The following is a 16,710-nucleotide window of genomic DNA, read 5'->3' on the forward strand; positions in this document are numbered from 1 at the left end:
GTTTCTGCCTTGTGATTGGCTGATTAGCAATTTCTGTTACCAAGCAATTGAACAGGTTTACCTAATAAAGTGGCTGTTGAGTGTATAATTAGGCTTAAATAACTAAATGAATCACCTGACAAGAGCTATAGAAGATATATATCTTTATTATTTTCTAAAAAAAAAAAAAACCCTAAACATGATAGAATATGAGACCCTAGAATAAAAATCACTATTAAAGCAGTGTTTTTTTTTTAAGAAACATTTTCCTGTTTTCACACTTAAAATGGAGCTAACCTTACTGTTCCTTCAATGGTCTTGTCTCTCAATGGCATGTCCTCCTAGGTGACTGTCACATACCTGGTCGAGGCCAAGCTGACGAGAGGGCTTTCCCTTACACCTCCTGTCCTGTTTCACCTGGAGTTGATGACAGGTGATAACAGGGCATGGAGGGGCATGGGTGCCTTGCTGGAGATCCTGGCTGGAAGAGATGCCGGACAGCAGGCAGACTGGTGAACTTACAGATACAGAAGGCGCTGTAGCAGGTGCAGAAGAGCAGGCAGTAGTCAAGCTGGTGAGCAGGTGGATGCAGGATCTCAGGTGGGCAGAAGTCGGTAGTAGCCAGGTAGCCGAGGTACAGAATCGAGAACCAGAGCGTACTCCGAGCCAGGCCAGGGAAAGTAAAGTTTAGCAGAGAAGGTATGGGAACAGCTGGCAGGAGGCAGAGTCAGGTCACAAGCCGGAGTCAACAGAGTATCAGGAACAAGCGGAGTCAAACAGATCGGGCCAAACACAGGAGTGAGCACAGAATCAGGTCACAGGCAGTAGGAGCTGACGACCACTCAGCAATCCTCTGGTTTCTACAGCAGCTTTAAATAGGCAAGTGGGTGCCAAACACCCATGCTTACTCATGCTAATGTGCGTGAGTGTAATGACCATGCTAATGTGCTTACGCATGTGCATGAGTTGGGCACGTCCAGTTCTTGTTTTTGAGAGTTGTATTATACACATGCGCATATCTTCACACACGACCATATGATTCCCCTGGCAGTGTTAGTTATCAGCCATCTTCGTTGGCTGGTGCAGGATGAAGTCATTTCTGCACATGCTCAGAAGGCCATCATCCCAGCACACAGTGACCATACGCATGTGCAGCTCAGTTTACATAGCCAGAGAAGACAGCGGGCAGGCAGGTAGCTGTATTTTACTGCAAAAACACTGCATGTCTCTTTAGCAATAAAAAGCCTGCCTGCTCACTGATTATGGCAATGGAAGCTTAGTTCCGCTTTCAGAAAGTTGCATATACTCATTCTCTGGGCTGGGTGGTCATTAAATTATACCGAAGGGATCTCACGTTAGCACCATCCGGTGCAGTAATTCTAAATAAAGGCTTGTTCATAACATGTCTGTTGAGTTGCATTTTACTGTACACCTCCACACATGTATGATGGCATGAAGTAAAATGCAGCTAAATAAACATGGTGTGAACAAGCCCTAAATGACAAAAATAAAAATCTGGCCTTCTTCATCACTGAAAGTCTGCTAGTTACATTCCTTTTTTAATTTTTCTTCTTTTTTTGCCAGACCTGTTTAAAAAAAAAATCCTGACTCCTCCTCCCCTTATAGCCAACCAGTCAAGCTCTCTTTTTTGCAAGATGTTTTTAAAAGTAAAATCCAGCAGCCTCCTCCTCCCCTTATAGCCTGCCAAGCACGCTCCTTTCTCTTTTTTGCAAGATGCTTAAAGAAAAAAAGAAAATCTGGCCTCCTCCTCCTTTTATAGCCGGCCAATCACACTCCTTAAAATGCAGCTAAATGAACATGGTGTGAACAAACCCTAAATGACAAAAATAAAAATCTGGCCTTCCCCATCACTGAAAGTCTGGTAATCTTTTTCTTTTTTTTTTTTGCCAGATCTGTTTTAGAAAAAAAAAATCAGGCCTTCTCCTTCCCTTATAGCCATCCAATCAATCTCTTTTTTGCAAGATGCTTAAAAAAAAAAACAATTCGGTCTCCTCCCCTTATAGCCAGCCAATCACGCTTCTTTCTCTTTTTTGCAAGATGCTTAAAAAAAATAAAATTGCGGCCTCCTCCTCCCCTTATAGCCAACCAATCATGCTCCTTTCTGTTTTTTTGCAAGATGCTTAAAAAAAAAATGAGGCCTCCTCCTCCCCTTATAGCCGGCCAATCACACTCCTTTCTCTTCTTTGCAAGGCACTTAAAATGCCATGGCAGATTTTAGGGAAAGGTGAACTAACCCTCTAAAGCAGTGGTTCTTAACCTGGGTTCGATCGAACCCCAGGGGTTCGGTGAGTCAGTCTCGCGGGTTCAGCGGAGGTGAAGACCCACACCCGACTCATATGATTCGTGCAGTAAATATTCATTATTATGTTTTTGTTTTTGTGTGAAAAACATGTTTTAATGGTTTTGTTCTTTGTTCTTAACGGTTTTGTTCATTTTGTGCACCTATGTATAAATATATACCTATGTTTTGAATTTTAAAAATCATATTTTATTTTTCCAATTAAGAAGGGTTCGGTGAATGCGCATATGAAACTGGTGGGGTTCAGTACCTCCAACAAGGTTAAGAACCACTGCTCTAAAGTCTAAGTTCCTTTTGCACCATGTTACACTTGTATTTCCCCGCACTGTGCTTAGTAGCAAACCTAGCCCCAGCATAGCTGGTAAAAGGGAGGGAGTTCTCCCTTACCTGTTAAAGCGGTTGTAAATTCTGTTGTTTTTTTTTTTTTTTTTTTTTTTAATTAAAATAACAAACAAACATGTCATTCTTTCCTTCTCTGTGTAATGGTATTGCACAGAGTGGACCCAATCTTCCTCTTCTGGTGTCCCCCACTGGCAATCTTGGTTCCTCCTCCACCAGATTTCCAGGCTCCATGCCTGATCCCGGTTATCCTGGGACGAGCATGGCAGATGCCACCGTGTAGATGGTAGGGAGATCTGTGAATGTCCATTTGCTGATCTCCCCTTCCCGTTAATGACTCAGAAGGGACATATAAGAGATACTTCTGAGTGGTGGTGTCCCTTTTCCCAGCCAGTATTATTATTATTATTATTATACAGTATTTATAAAGCGCCAATAGTTCGCTCAGCGCTGTACATTACAAAGGGGGACAGAACATGTGACAGAACAATACCAATACAATGTGATACACGAGGGGTTCGAGGGCCCTGCTCTTTCGAGCTTAGTATGGGAACTGCACTCTATTAGTTTCATTTCAGAGCAGGTGAGACATCAAGAGTCAGTCACCAAAAATGCATCACATGAGGGACTTTATGTCCCCTATGTGATGGGGAAAAACAGACTTAGAAAAAATTGTGTAAAAAATTAAAGTTATACCCAAGCACTTCTGCTGGATTTCTTCCACATGCCCCAAGAATGCCTTTTAACCCCATGCACCCTCATTATTTTTTCCAGACTTTTTGTGCCCATCTGAAACTCAGGACCAGAATGGTTGATGCTGCTGGGTAGAGGGGAGGTAGATCAGTGAATAGGTCATGTCCTGGGGTTCAGGCTCGAAGACCAGTAGCTATAGCAGTAGAGAGGTTCCCACAGACCAGCAGGATAAGTACACTGGCAGGTCATCCTAATGGATGATGCAGGCTTACCCGAGGTGCAGGGTCTAAGTACCAACCCGTCTCCACCAGAGCTCCTGATGGTGGAGATAGTATTTAAGATAACAGTCTCTCGATGTGTGTGATATCCTCAAATCAATGTGAATTTGTGCTCCTAAAATTAGTCCACCTTCATGAAGGCATTCTTTATATCCATGTGTTCCTCAAAAAGAAAATTCTACATAGTGCATTACCCCACAAAACATTAGGGAATATAATAACCACCCGGTGCTAATAAAGTGTCACGCCACTCAGTGTCCACTTCTAAGCGGCTGTATTAAACACCCTTACCCTATCAAAGCTTGTAAACGACTTTCTATCTCATAATAATCCACAAAAACTGGTGCTCCATGCCGTCCTTTTCTCCCATCGGTATTACCTCCGACAAAAAACATATAATAGTGCAATATTCTTTGGGATACCAAAAAGTGCTCCCCTTATATTTCACAGCATTAGTGTAATGTAAATCCACTCCCCGTCACCTTACACACCATGCACCTTACCGGACTAAACACTTCCACAAGTATAAATGGCTCTCCTCATCTGATAATCCCTGCCCTGTTCAATCTCCATATGGCATCACGACATGGGTCAAAAAACAAGATCCTTATAGTGTAGTAAGTCTTAGAAAAAGGGTCTAGTTTATTAAAGTTATGCTTACAATTAAAACAGTAGTAAAACGCATTATCTTCCATTGTGGGGAACATGAATCCTCAGAAAAAACGTCAATCAGTGAATAAACCTCAATCAAGATGGCCACTCCGCAACTTCCGGTCTATGTCTATGTCCGATGTCAAGTCCTTGATGTGTTTCGTCACTTCCGACTTCTTCACAAAGGGTGCGTACGTCAGACCGGCGGCCACTTATATACTCTCACTCCTCCCCTTAACACAGACCGATAGCGCCATCTTGAAATAGGGCATTAGCCCACTGATAAAATAAATGAAAACCACCAACTCAAATGGGCCAGTATATAAATGCTAGTATGTATAATGCTCTATATACATATCATGGGGACATAACTGGCATAACACTCTATACCCGCACATATACACCCGCACACATATACACCCGGGCATACGATAACAATAGCAGCAATGCATAATATTATACCTAACACCATCTAGTGGTATAAATTGTATATGCACTATCCATCCACTATTCAAATAAATATTGGATAAATAGATAAATAATAATAAATACACAATTTTAAAAAAATCTCCTGACTATCTCATGAATAAATATGAATAAATTAATTAATTGTTATTAATATACAATATCCATAACACTATATGCAAATGAATCCTATAAATAATCCCCATAGCATATAATACCTCGTAAATCTATCTATTAGTGGACAAATAAATGGGAATATTTTACCCCTATATAAAACTATACAATTTTGGTTAAAAATGAATGAGTTTAAAAATAGAAATAAGGCACCTAGACACAGTTATAATAAAACCCAATTACCATGTATTAAAATACCAAACGTTCATCTAAAATACCTCTAATCCAGTGGAAAGGCAACTACTCCTAATCCCCTAAATATCTATTCTAAAATAGACTAGAAACTAATAGAACCCGTCATGCAAACGGTATCTCTGTACTGAGCTTAAAGCCCGTCTAGAATATAAATAGTAATTACCATTACACTCCACCAGTATGCTAATATCCCAGAGCTGGGTATGGGAGATGGGACGTGGACAACTAGAAAATTTAGACTTAAATCCCTATTTAATATAATATATAGTAAAACTATTTATGTGTCTGAAATAAAACAATTAAGGTCCAGATCAACATCCAGACCTTTAGGTTTCAAAGTGTCCAGTTGGAAAATCCAAAACATTTCATTTCTAGAGATTTCTATAATTTTGTTACTTCCTCTCCAGTGTCCCTCCACTTCATCTATTCCACAAAATCGTTATTGTGTTGGATCACATTTGTGGACGTCTCTAAAATGCCTGGACAAATGATGGTCCTTCTTCCCCTTCTTTATATTAGAGACATGTTCTCTGAGTCTTTTACACAGTGACCTAGTCGTTCTGCCTACATATTGAAGTTTACATGAAGTTTCCAATAAATAGGTCACATAAGGGGTAGTGCATGTTATGAACTAATCAATCTTAAATTCTTTTGTCGTGACCTGTGACATAAAGCTCTCTATTTTCCTAGTTTTCATCCCTGTTGTTTTACAAATATTACACTTTTTACATGGGAAAAACCCTTTGAGATCAAACATCTTAATTGGATTTTTCCTTGGAGGGGAAATTATATTTTTAACCAGCTTGGTCCGTAGATTCGATGCCTTTCTATATATAAACCCAGGTTTATTTGGTAACTGTCACGTACCTGGTTGGGGAGCCTGACGTGGAGAGGATGGCGTCCTCTTACTACTCCCACTCGGGGCCCTTGATAGTGGGGACAGAGGGCACCGAGCCAGGAGTGGCACGAGTGCCTGGTGGGTCTTGAGATGACTGTAGGCAGGTGATGACTCGGACGATCCGAGTGCAGGCCAGGTGCGGGTGCAGGAGTGTAAGTGCAGCAGCAGGTAGGTATGGCGGCAACAAGGATACAGGCCAGGTGCGGATGCAGAAACGTAGGTGCAGCAGGTAAGTATGGCAGCAACCAGGATACAGGCCAGGTGCGGATGCAGGGATGTAGTTTCAACAGCAGGTATGGCGGCAATCAGGATACAGGCCAGGTGCGGATGTAGGAACGTAGGTGCAGCAGCAGGTAAGTATGGCGGCAACCAGGATACAGGCCAGGTGCGGATGCAGGAACGTAGTTTCAGCAGCAGGTAGGTATGGCGGTAACCAGGATATAGGCCAGATACGGATACAGGAACGTAGGTGCAGCAGCGTCAGACAAGCCAAGTCAGGATCAATCGGACAGATCAGGTACAAGGGAGCAGGTAAGCGGATAGTCAGGGATAAGCTGGGTCGGTGCAAGCGGAGTTCTTTCTTTGTCAGGGTCAGATCAGATATAGGCAACAGAATCAGGTTATGGAGTACAGGATATTGTAGACCAGAAGGCATAGGCTAAAGTGTGTTGGTGATTTAAATAGCCCGCCTTGCAATGATGTGCACGCCAGTACGCATGTGTGTAACCGCATGCTCCCATGTGCATTGCCACAGCTGACAGGGATCCGGCACAGGCGCATAGATGTGCATCGGCGAGGGTACAATCCCTGACAGCTCCCCCCCCCCCAAGGGCAGCCTCTGGATGCCAACTGGGCCATTTTCTCTGGATGCCTGCGTCTGATTGCCAAGATTAAGTCTTTAGCGTGGATGTTGGATTCCGATTCCCATGAATTGTCTTCAGGTCCATATCCTTTCCATTTAATTAAATATTGGAGCTGGTTCCTCCTCTTTCTACAGTCGATAATTGTCTCTACCTCATATTCCTCTTCACCATTGACGATCACTGGCTCAGGTGGCCCCAATCCCCGGCCAGGAAAAGGTTTTGAGCAGTGATACGTGGAATACCGGGTGAATCCTTAGTGATTCCGGTAATGTAAGCTCGTATGCTACGTCATTAATCTTTCTTTTTACTGGGAAGGGTCCCACGAACTTGGCACCTAGCTTCTTTGAGGGATAAGTCAATTTTAAATTGGCTGTTGACAACCATACTTCCTCACCAGGTTCCAGGACCAGGTCCCCCTTTTTTTTCCTGTCAAAGAATCTTTTGTTGTCCAGTTGAGCTTTTGTGATTGTCTCCTGTAGCACCTTGTTGTTTTGCTGAAGGAATTCAAAAGTGTTTTGGACCGCTGGAATTGATGATTCAGGCACTATTTTGTATAGAAACACAGGATAAAATCCATAATTAGAGAAAAAGGGGGACTGTTTCGTGGCCGAGTGTTTTGAATTGTTATATACAAACTCGGCCAAGGATAAAACTGATACCCAGTCATCTTGGGAAAATGACGTAAAACAGTGAATGTATTGTACCAAGGTCTGGTTGGTTCTTTCCGTTTGCCCGTTGGTCTGAGGGTGATAAGTGGAAGAGAAAGAGTCCCATTTTCAGCTTCTCACAGAGTGCTTTCCAGAATTTTGAAGTGAATTGTACCTCTCGATCCGAGACAATGTTCCCTGGAACACCATGGAGCCTCACCACCTCTCTTATGAAGATTTGGGCAGTCTCAGCTGCAGAATGTACTCCCTTCATGGCAATAAAATGGGCCATTTATGAAAAACGATCCCTACAACAAAAATGGGCGAACATCCCTCTGATGGTGGCAGTTCTACAATGAAATCCATTGAGATAATTTCCCAAGGTCGAACAGGGACTGGTAGGGGCCTCAATCCCCAGGTCTTGCTTCTGTTGCCCTTGTTACATATACATGTGGGGCAGGAATTTACATAAGCTTTGCAGTCCTTCTCCCAATCAGGCCACCAGAACAGGCGCTGCACTAGGTCTAAAGTCTTGTGGACCCCAAAATGTCCTGCCAGGGGATGGTCATGACATAGCCCCAAAATGACCAATCGGATACTTTCTGGTGCAAAGATCTTGTCTACTGACCAGAGTAAACCTTCTCTAATGGATAGAGTTACTCCTGGTGGGGAAGGAGCCCCTAAAGATGCCTGCTGAATTTGTAAAAAAAGGTCTGTTTGTAAAAGACAGAAGTTGCCTGCTGAGAGCACCGTATCAGGGGTAGGAGGATCCTTAGGATCATTGGACATCCTAGACAGAACATTGGGCTTGATATTCTTAGAGCCTGGTCTGTAGGTAATGTGAAATATAAACCTGGCGAAACAAAAGTGCCCACCTGGCTTGTCGGGGTTTTAGACGTCTCGCAGTCTTCAGGTACTCCAGATTCTTGTGATCGGTATAGATCAAAATGGGGTGTGCTGCTCCCTCTAAAAGGTACCTCCATTCCTCCAAAGCTGGCTCGATGGCAAGTAATTCTCGATCCCCTACATCATAGTTTCTCTCCGCAGGGGATAGCTTACGGGAAAAAAAAGACAACTGGATGAAGTAAGAGTTGCAGGCCTTGCCGCTGTGATAGGACAGCCCCAACAACATTCTCCGAGGCATCTACCTCTACCACAAAGGGTAGTGCTGGATCTGGATGGTTTAGTATGGGTGCTGAAGTAAATAGTCCTTTTAATGAGTCAAAAGCGCTTTGAGCTTCTGGTGTCCAACAGAATCAGACCCCTTGTTTGGTCAGTTGGTTGATAGGAGCAATGATAGATGAGAATCCTTTGATAAATCTCCTATAAAAGTTTGCGAAACCTATGAAACGTTGTATTCCTCTTTTTTCAGATGGTGCAGGCCATTCCAGGATGGCAGAGACTTTTTGGGGGTCCATCCTAAAGCCTTCAGAGGATATAATTAATCCTAGGAATTGAATGCTCTGGCGTTCAAACTCGCATTTTTCAGGCTTTGCATATAGTCTGTGTAGTCTGAGGCGACCGAGGACCTTCTGCACAAGTCCTCGGTGAAGTTCAATAGATGTGGAAAAAATCAGAATGTCATCCAGGTAGACTATCACAAAATTATCTAAGAAGTCTCTGAAAATGTCATTTACCAGGTGCTGAAAGGTTGCAGGGGCATTACATAGTTCAAAGGGCATGACTAGGTACTCGAACTGCCCAAATCTGGTACAGAAGGCTGTCTTCCACTCATCTCCCTCCCGGATTCATACGAGATTGTATACCCCTCTTAAGTCCAACTTGGTAAATACGGTTGCGGACCTGAGTCTTTGGATTAGTTCTGGGACTAATGGCAAGGGATAGCTGTTTTTAACCGTAATATTGTTCAACTTGCTGTAGTCTACACGTGGACGGAGGGAATGATCTTTTTTTTCTACAAAGAAGATACCTGCTCTTGCTGGGGAGGTGGAGGGGCGGATGAACCCCTTGTTTAGATTATCATCAATGTAGTCTTTCAGTGCCTCCAACTCACGCTCTGACAGTGGGAAGATCCGACCGAAGGGAATCTCAGCCCCGGGTAGCAGTTAAATTGGGCAGTCATAGGGTCTGTGGGGTGGAAGGGTGTCTGCACCACGTTTACTAAAAACATCCAGGAAGTCATGGTAGGCTGCAGGAACGATTTGGCATACCTCAGCATCAATGTCCATACACAGTAGGGGCACAGGTTGAGCAGGAAGTTGAGGTAAGCAATGCTTGTGGCAGTAGGCCAATTTAAAGTCCACTTCACCAGATACCCAATTCGCGCTGGGGTTGTGGGCTTGTAACCATGTGATTCCCAAGATAACTGGAAACAGTGGTGCTGCAATAACATCCAGGCATAGTAGTTCCTTGTGACTAGATGGAGGTATTACAATGGGTAGCGGAATGGTCTCTTGAGTGACTGCCCCAGATTTAATGTTGGATCTGTCAGCCAAGTATACTGTCAGTCTCTGCGTTTTGGCTTTTAAGGGTATCTGATGTTGCAGGGCGAAAGTTGAGTCGATAAAGCAGCTGCAGACCCCGGAATCAATGATAGCGGACACTGGCAGGGGTCTTCCCGGAAGCTGGAATGAGACAGAAATGGCATTGTGAGCAGGGTTGATGGTTGCAGGTGGTAGTTTAGCAGGCAGGATAGTCAGAGACTTACATAGCTTTGCGGGACAATTTCATACATAATGGCTGGGTTCTCCGTAATAGAGGCACGGCGTTGGCGTTCTTCCGGAGTAAGTGAGGTTCGTAGCAACCCTATTTGCATTGGTTCGGATTCTTCAACACTGGGTGTGGTAGGACTAGGTGGTACCATGTTTGCTGGAGATGGTGCCCTGGGTAGCATCCACATAGGGCGGACTTGGTTGGCAGACCTTTCCAGTCTTCGTTCCCTAAGCCGGCGGTCAATCTGGATAGCAAGATTAATGAGCTCTTCCAGTGTGTTTGGTACCCCTACACAGGCTAGCTCATCTTTAAGGGGTTCAGCAAGGCCTAAACAGAACTGATAGCGTAGGGCAGCATCGTTCCAATTGGTATCGGAGCTCCAGCGCCTAAACTCCGTCACATAGTCCTCAGCTGCCCTGCTAATGGGAATGGAGAGCTGCTTCTGCTGATGCAGATTGCTGGGGATCGTCATAGAGCTGAGCCATAGCCTCGAAGAAGCGATTTAAGGAAACTAACTTGACGTCTTCCTTTTCCAGCAGATTGTGAGCCCATGCTTGTGGTTCTCCCTGGAGGAGTGATATCACGAACCCCACCTTGGTTGCCTCTAATGAAAAGGTGCGAGGTTGTAATGCAAAATACAGTTCACATGCGTTGCGTAATGCCCTGAATTTGTTGCGATCACCAGAAAACCTTTCGGGTGTGGGGACCCTTGGCTCCGGGGGCAGCAGCATCACTGCAGGGTTCATCATAGCTCCCGAAGCGACAGTTGGAACAGATGTCGCTGTGGCGCTGGCAGAAAGTGCGGCTACAGATAGGGTTTGAAAACGATTTTCAAATCGGTTATATCCCTCTTGCATGCCCTTGACGGCTTGTGTCAGTGCCGCAATGTGCTGACAGATTTCTTCTAGAGGAGAGGCCCTTCTCTAAGGCTCCGACATGGCCTTCTGGTACTGTTACGTACCTGGTTGGGGAGCCTGATGTGGAGAGGAGGGCATCCTCTTACTACGCCCGCTCGGAGCCCCTGATAGTGGTGGGGACAGAGGGCACTGAGCCAGGAGTGGTTTGAGTGCCTGGTGGGTCTTGAGATGACTGTAGGCAGGTGATGACCCGGGAGCAGGCCAGGGGACGATCCCTGACAGTAACAATAGGCCCAAAATGTTATCCCTTTTTAATATAGGCCAGTACTTACACATAATCCCTTCCATCTCCATACTGGCAACTGAAGTTGGAAATAAAAGCAAATTCCATCTTCTTTTCTTCTTTTTTAGGTCTCATTTCTTTTAGTGTTTTTATCTTTCTGTTTCCCATGTATTCTTTACTGATTTCAAATCTGTTTTTCCAATCTACCTGGATCATACCCTTTTTGCACAAACCTTTGTTTAATCAGTTCAGATTGATCAATATAATCCGTAACCCTCGAACAATTTCTCCTTATGCGACTAAACTGCCCCTTCGGTATCCCCTGAATCCATTGTGGATGGTGACAACTGGAGGTAGGCATGTATTCATTCCTATCTGTCTCCTTAAAGTATGTTTTGGTATATAATCTCTGATTATCTTTAAAAATACATAAATCTAGAAAATTTACTGATTCAACATTTATAGTCTGGGAAAAACCCAAGCCGTGTGGATTATTTTCTATGTGTTTTAAAAAAAACCTGTAGTGGCTCCATATAACCAGGATATCATCTATAAATCTCTTCCATGTTCTTAACCCTTTTCATACCTTCCCAAAAATTACTTCATGTTCCCATCTCGCCATGAAAATATTTGCTAGGCTAGGTGCAAATTTTGCGCCCATTGCCACGCTTTTTTTCTGGACAAAAATCTCCTGCATACCAGAAATAATTGTTAATTCTTAAATTGCTTAAAAAAAAAAATATCTGGCCTCCTCCTTCCCTCATAGCCGGCCAATCACACTCCTTTCTCTTTTTTGCAAGATGCTTAAAAAATAAATCCGGCCTCTTCCTCCCCTTAGAGCCGGCCAATCACGATCCTTTTTTTTTTTTGTTGAATAGAAAAAGAGTAAAAAAAATGAAAGCCATAGAAACGTATTAAAAAACATATGCATATATATTATTTATTTTTTGTGAAAGGTGAACATATGCATTGACAGATTTGGCGGAAAGGTGAACTATTCCTAAAAGGTGGCTATAAATCTTTTCTTTTGATATCCCCCCACCAGCAATCTTAGCACATGCTTTCACTGGATTTCCAGGTTCTACACCCAATCGGTGAACCCAGAACCAGCATGCTGTGTGCCGCTGGGTAGATGGGAGGAAGATCAGTAAATGGATCTTCCATTTCTGTTAATGACCCAGAAGTGGCATGTAAAATGTAATTTCCAGGTCCTGGTGTTCCTAGCCGGGGAAGAAACTAGTAAAGTGAGATATTCAGGGCTTTTTTTCAGCTGGAACATGGCGGAATGGCATTCCGCTACTTCCAACACTAGCCCTGTGCTCACCACTATCTACTGCCCGGCTCCCCTGTGACAGCACAGCTGAGCTAAACTAGCAGGCGGCTCTCTACAGCTCTCCCTGCCTTTGCACACAGTGCAGACGGAATTCACGGCAGTCAAATCATTAATTCGAGTGACTTAAGCACTTGCAGCTTCAGCTCTAACTAGCCTCTTTATCTCTGCGCCTCTGAATGGGGATGGTGCAGTGCCCTCCCTCCCGCTCATCAGCTAGTAAGCCATCCCGCCCTACCACCCTCCAGCTTATCAGCTACTAAGCCTGGCAATTCTATTCTGGCTCTCCCTTCCTTTTAATGTGTGGGCAGATTATGTGGGGGGGGGGTGCAGAAGTAAGAATTGATGAGAAAAGAGTGGAGGGCAGAGATAAGACTGGTGAAAGTTTAACTTTAATATTTATTTTAGCATAAAAGTCAATTCTTCTGTTGCTGGAGGGTGCAGAAATTAGCTTTGGAGAGGAGTACAGGGTGTGAACTTTGGGCAAGGTACTGGGGTGAGCTGCGAGTAGGGTACGGGGGTGATCTGCGGGCAGGGTACAGGAGTGAGCTGCGGGCAGGGTACAAAGGTCAGCAGTGGACAGAGGTAAATGTGTGAGCTGCGAGCAAGGGTGAACTGTTGGTAGGGTACAGGGGTGAGCTGTGGCAGGGGTACAGAGGTGAGCTTTGGAGAGGAGTACAGAGGTGAGCTGCAGCCAGGGTATTGGGGTGAGCTGCGGGCAGGGTATTGGGGTGAGAGGTGGACAGGGGTACTGAGGTGAGCTGAGGGCAGGTTACAGAGGTGAACTATGGGCAGGGTACTGGGGTGAGAGGTGGACAGGGGTACAGGGTTGAGCCATACACAGGGGTATAGAGTTGAGCTGTGGGTAGGGTACAGAGGTGAACTGTGGACAGGGTATGGGGTGAGCTTTGGCAGGGTTACAGAGATGAGCTTTATAGAGAGAGTACAGAAGTGAACTGTGGTCATGATACAGGGGTGAGCTATGGGCAGGGGTACAGAGGTAAGCTTTGAAAAAGGGTACAGAAGTGAGCTGTGGGCTTGGGTACAGGGGTGAGCTTTGGACAGAGATATAGAGGTGAGCTTTGGAGAGGGATACAGGGCTGAGCTTTGGCCAAAGATATAGAGGTGAGCTTTGGAGAGGGACACGGGTGAGCTGTGGACAAAGATATAGAGGTGAGCTTTGGAGAGGGATACAGAGGTGAGCTGTGGACAGGCGTGAGCTTTGAACAGTGGTACAGAGGAGAGCTTTGGACATGGGGGAGAGGTGAGCAGTGGATAGGAGGTGCATAGGTGAGTGTTGGGTTTTGCTTTTTTAGGGAATACAATTTGTAAAGTTTTCACTGGGGAAGATTTTTACTTGGTAGGCAGGGACAGCATACATACAGTATAGCAGGGCTTGAAAAAGCCGCTCGCCCGCTCGCCAAATGTGAGGAGCAATTCCTCTGTGGAGAGCGGCGAGCACAGATGAAGCTTGGAGCGACTGCACCTGTGCTCCAAGCCTCATTGTGAAGCCAAGTTCCGGTTTATAACTTCCGGTTTCCGACTTCTGCGGCACCGCCGCCGAGGGGACAAGTGCAGGAGAGGTCTGCTCTCCTCCGCTGAGAGGAGACACCCTCTCCACCGCCGCGGGGGACTCGAGGGGACAGTAAGTACTGTATACAACATGTCCTATCACTATAATGGAGTACAGGGGAGCTGGGATATACATTACTCAGTAATGTACGTATATCCCAGCTCCTCTGTACTCCATTATAGTGATATGACATGTATACAGTAATGTATATCCCAGCTCCCCTGTACTCCATTATATGATGACATGTATACAGTAATGATTACTGTATACATGTCATATCACTATAATGGAGTACAGGGGAGCTGGGATATACATTACTATGATTACTGTTTACATGTCATATCACTATAATGGAGAACAGGGGAGCTGGGATATACATTACTGTGTACATGTCGTATCACTATAATGGAGTACAGGGGAGCTGGGATATACATTACTGTGAACATGTCATATCACTATAATGGAGTACAGGGGAGCTGGGATACACATTACTGTGTACATGTCATATCACTATAATGGAGTACAGGGGAGCTGGGATACACATTACTGTGTACATGTCATATCACTATAATGGAGTACAGGGGAGCTGGGATACACATTACTGTATACACGTCATATCACTATAATGGAGTACAGGGGAGGGGAGATATACATTACTGTATACACGTCATATCACTATAATGGAGTACAGGGGAGATATACATTACTGTATACACGTCATATCACTATAATGGAGTACAGGGGAGGGGGGATATACATTACTGTATACACGTCATATCACTATAATGGAGTACAGGGGAGGGGGGATATACATTACTGTATACATGTCATATCACTATAATGGAGTACAGGGGAGGGGGGATATACATTACTGTATACATGTCATATCACTATAATGGAGTACAGGGGAGCTGGGATATACATTACTATGACTACTGTATACATGTCATATCACTATAATGGAGTACAGGGGGGCTGAGATATACATTACTATGATTACTGTGTACATGTCATATCACTATAATGGAGTACAGGGGAGCTGGGATATACATTACTATGATTACTGTATACATGTCGTATCACTATAATGGAGTACAGGGGAGCTGGGATATACATTATTGTATACATGTCATATCACTATAATGGAGTACAGGGGAGCTGGGATATACATTACTATGATTACTGTATACATGTCATATCACTATAATGGAGTACAGGGGGGCTGAGATATACATTACTATGATTACTGTATACATGTCATATCACTATAATGGAGTACAGGGGAGCTGGGATATACATTACTATGATTACTGTATACATGTCATATCACTATAATGGAGTACAGGGGAGCTGGGATATACATTACTGTGATTACTGTATACATGTCATATCACTATAATGGAGTACAGGGGAGCTGGGATATACATTACTGTGTACAGTTTTATATTTCGGACTATTTATTCTAAAGAAAAATGTAATTTCTTTGGTTGGGGTTGGGGCGGGGTTGGGGGTGGACCTGGGCAAGGTTGGGTGGGGCAACTGGTGGGGAATAAGTTTTGTGACCTGCTAGTAGGTCTGGACTCGAAATTTAAACCCCTGCAGTATAGCATACAGAGATCATTGGTGCAACAATGTCTCTTTAACTCCCACTGTAAAATTAGGCCACACCCGCTCGATGATTTGAGTTCCTGCACCTATTCTCTGAGAAAAAAAAGCCCTGGAGATATAAGATTTACATTTGTACAGGGCTCAACAAATCCCAGGCCCAGGATTAGAAATTGCTTCCTGGCACCTTGGTTCACATACTGCTTTGCATTGACTTCAATGGGAAATCCTCATAGACTTCAGAGGGAAATCACGCCCTGTAGACTTCAATGGGAAATTGCACCTCATAGACTTCAGTGATAAATCGTGACCCGTGCACTTCAAAGGAAGATCACACCCCGTGCAGTTTAATGGGAAATCGTGCCCCGTGCCCCATCATTAGTGTCAGTGTGTGAGGAATAGTGCCCCATTGTTGGTATCAGTGGGAGGAATCATGCCCCATCATTGGTGTCAGTGGGAGGAATCGTGCCCCATCATTGGTGTCAGTGGGAGAATCATGCCCCATCATTGGTGTCAGGGGGAGGAATAGTGCCCCATCATTGGTATCAGTGGGAGGAATAGTGCCCCATAATTGGTGTCAGTGAGAGGCCCAGAGGCATAGTTCCCCATCATTGGTGTCAGTGGAATAGTGCCCCATCATTGGTGTCAGTGGGAGGAAAAGTGCCCCCTCATTGGTGTCAGTGACACCAATGAGAGGAACTATTCCTCCCACACTGACACTAATGATGGGACACTATTACTCCCACTGACACCAATTATACTTACATCGCCGTGCCGCCCCCCTGAAAAGTGCCGCCCTAGGCAAATGCTTTGTTTGCCTCGTGGCAAATACGCCCCTGGGACAAGTGAGGGGCAGTGGGACAGGAGGAGCGCAGTGGGACAAGTGA

At 44.5% G+C, this 16,710-nt stretch overlaps 1 long non-coding RNA gene across 15 annotated transcripts in view; it reads left to right on the forward strand.

Moving 5' to 3' along the window:
- LOC149442481 (uncharacterized) overlaps window positions 1–16,710 on the forward strand; it is an 876,277-nt gene that overhangs the window by 127,380 nt on the left and 732,187 nt on the right. The gene's annotated exons all lie outside the window — the stretch shown is intronic.

This window comes from Staurois parvus, unplaced genomic scaffold (assembly GCF_062004578.1).
Source record: "Staurois parvus isolate SC_StPar_1 unplaced genomic scaffold, SC_StPar_1.0 ptg000885l, whole genome shotgun sequence".
In the NCBI taxonomy this organism is placed as follows: Eukaryota; Metazoa; Chordata; class Amphibia; order Anura; family Ranidae; genus Staurois; species Staurois parvus.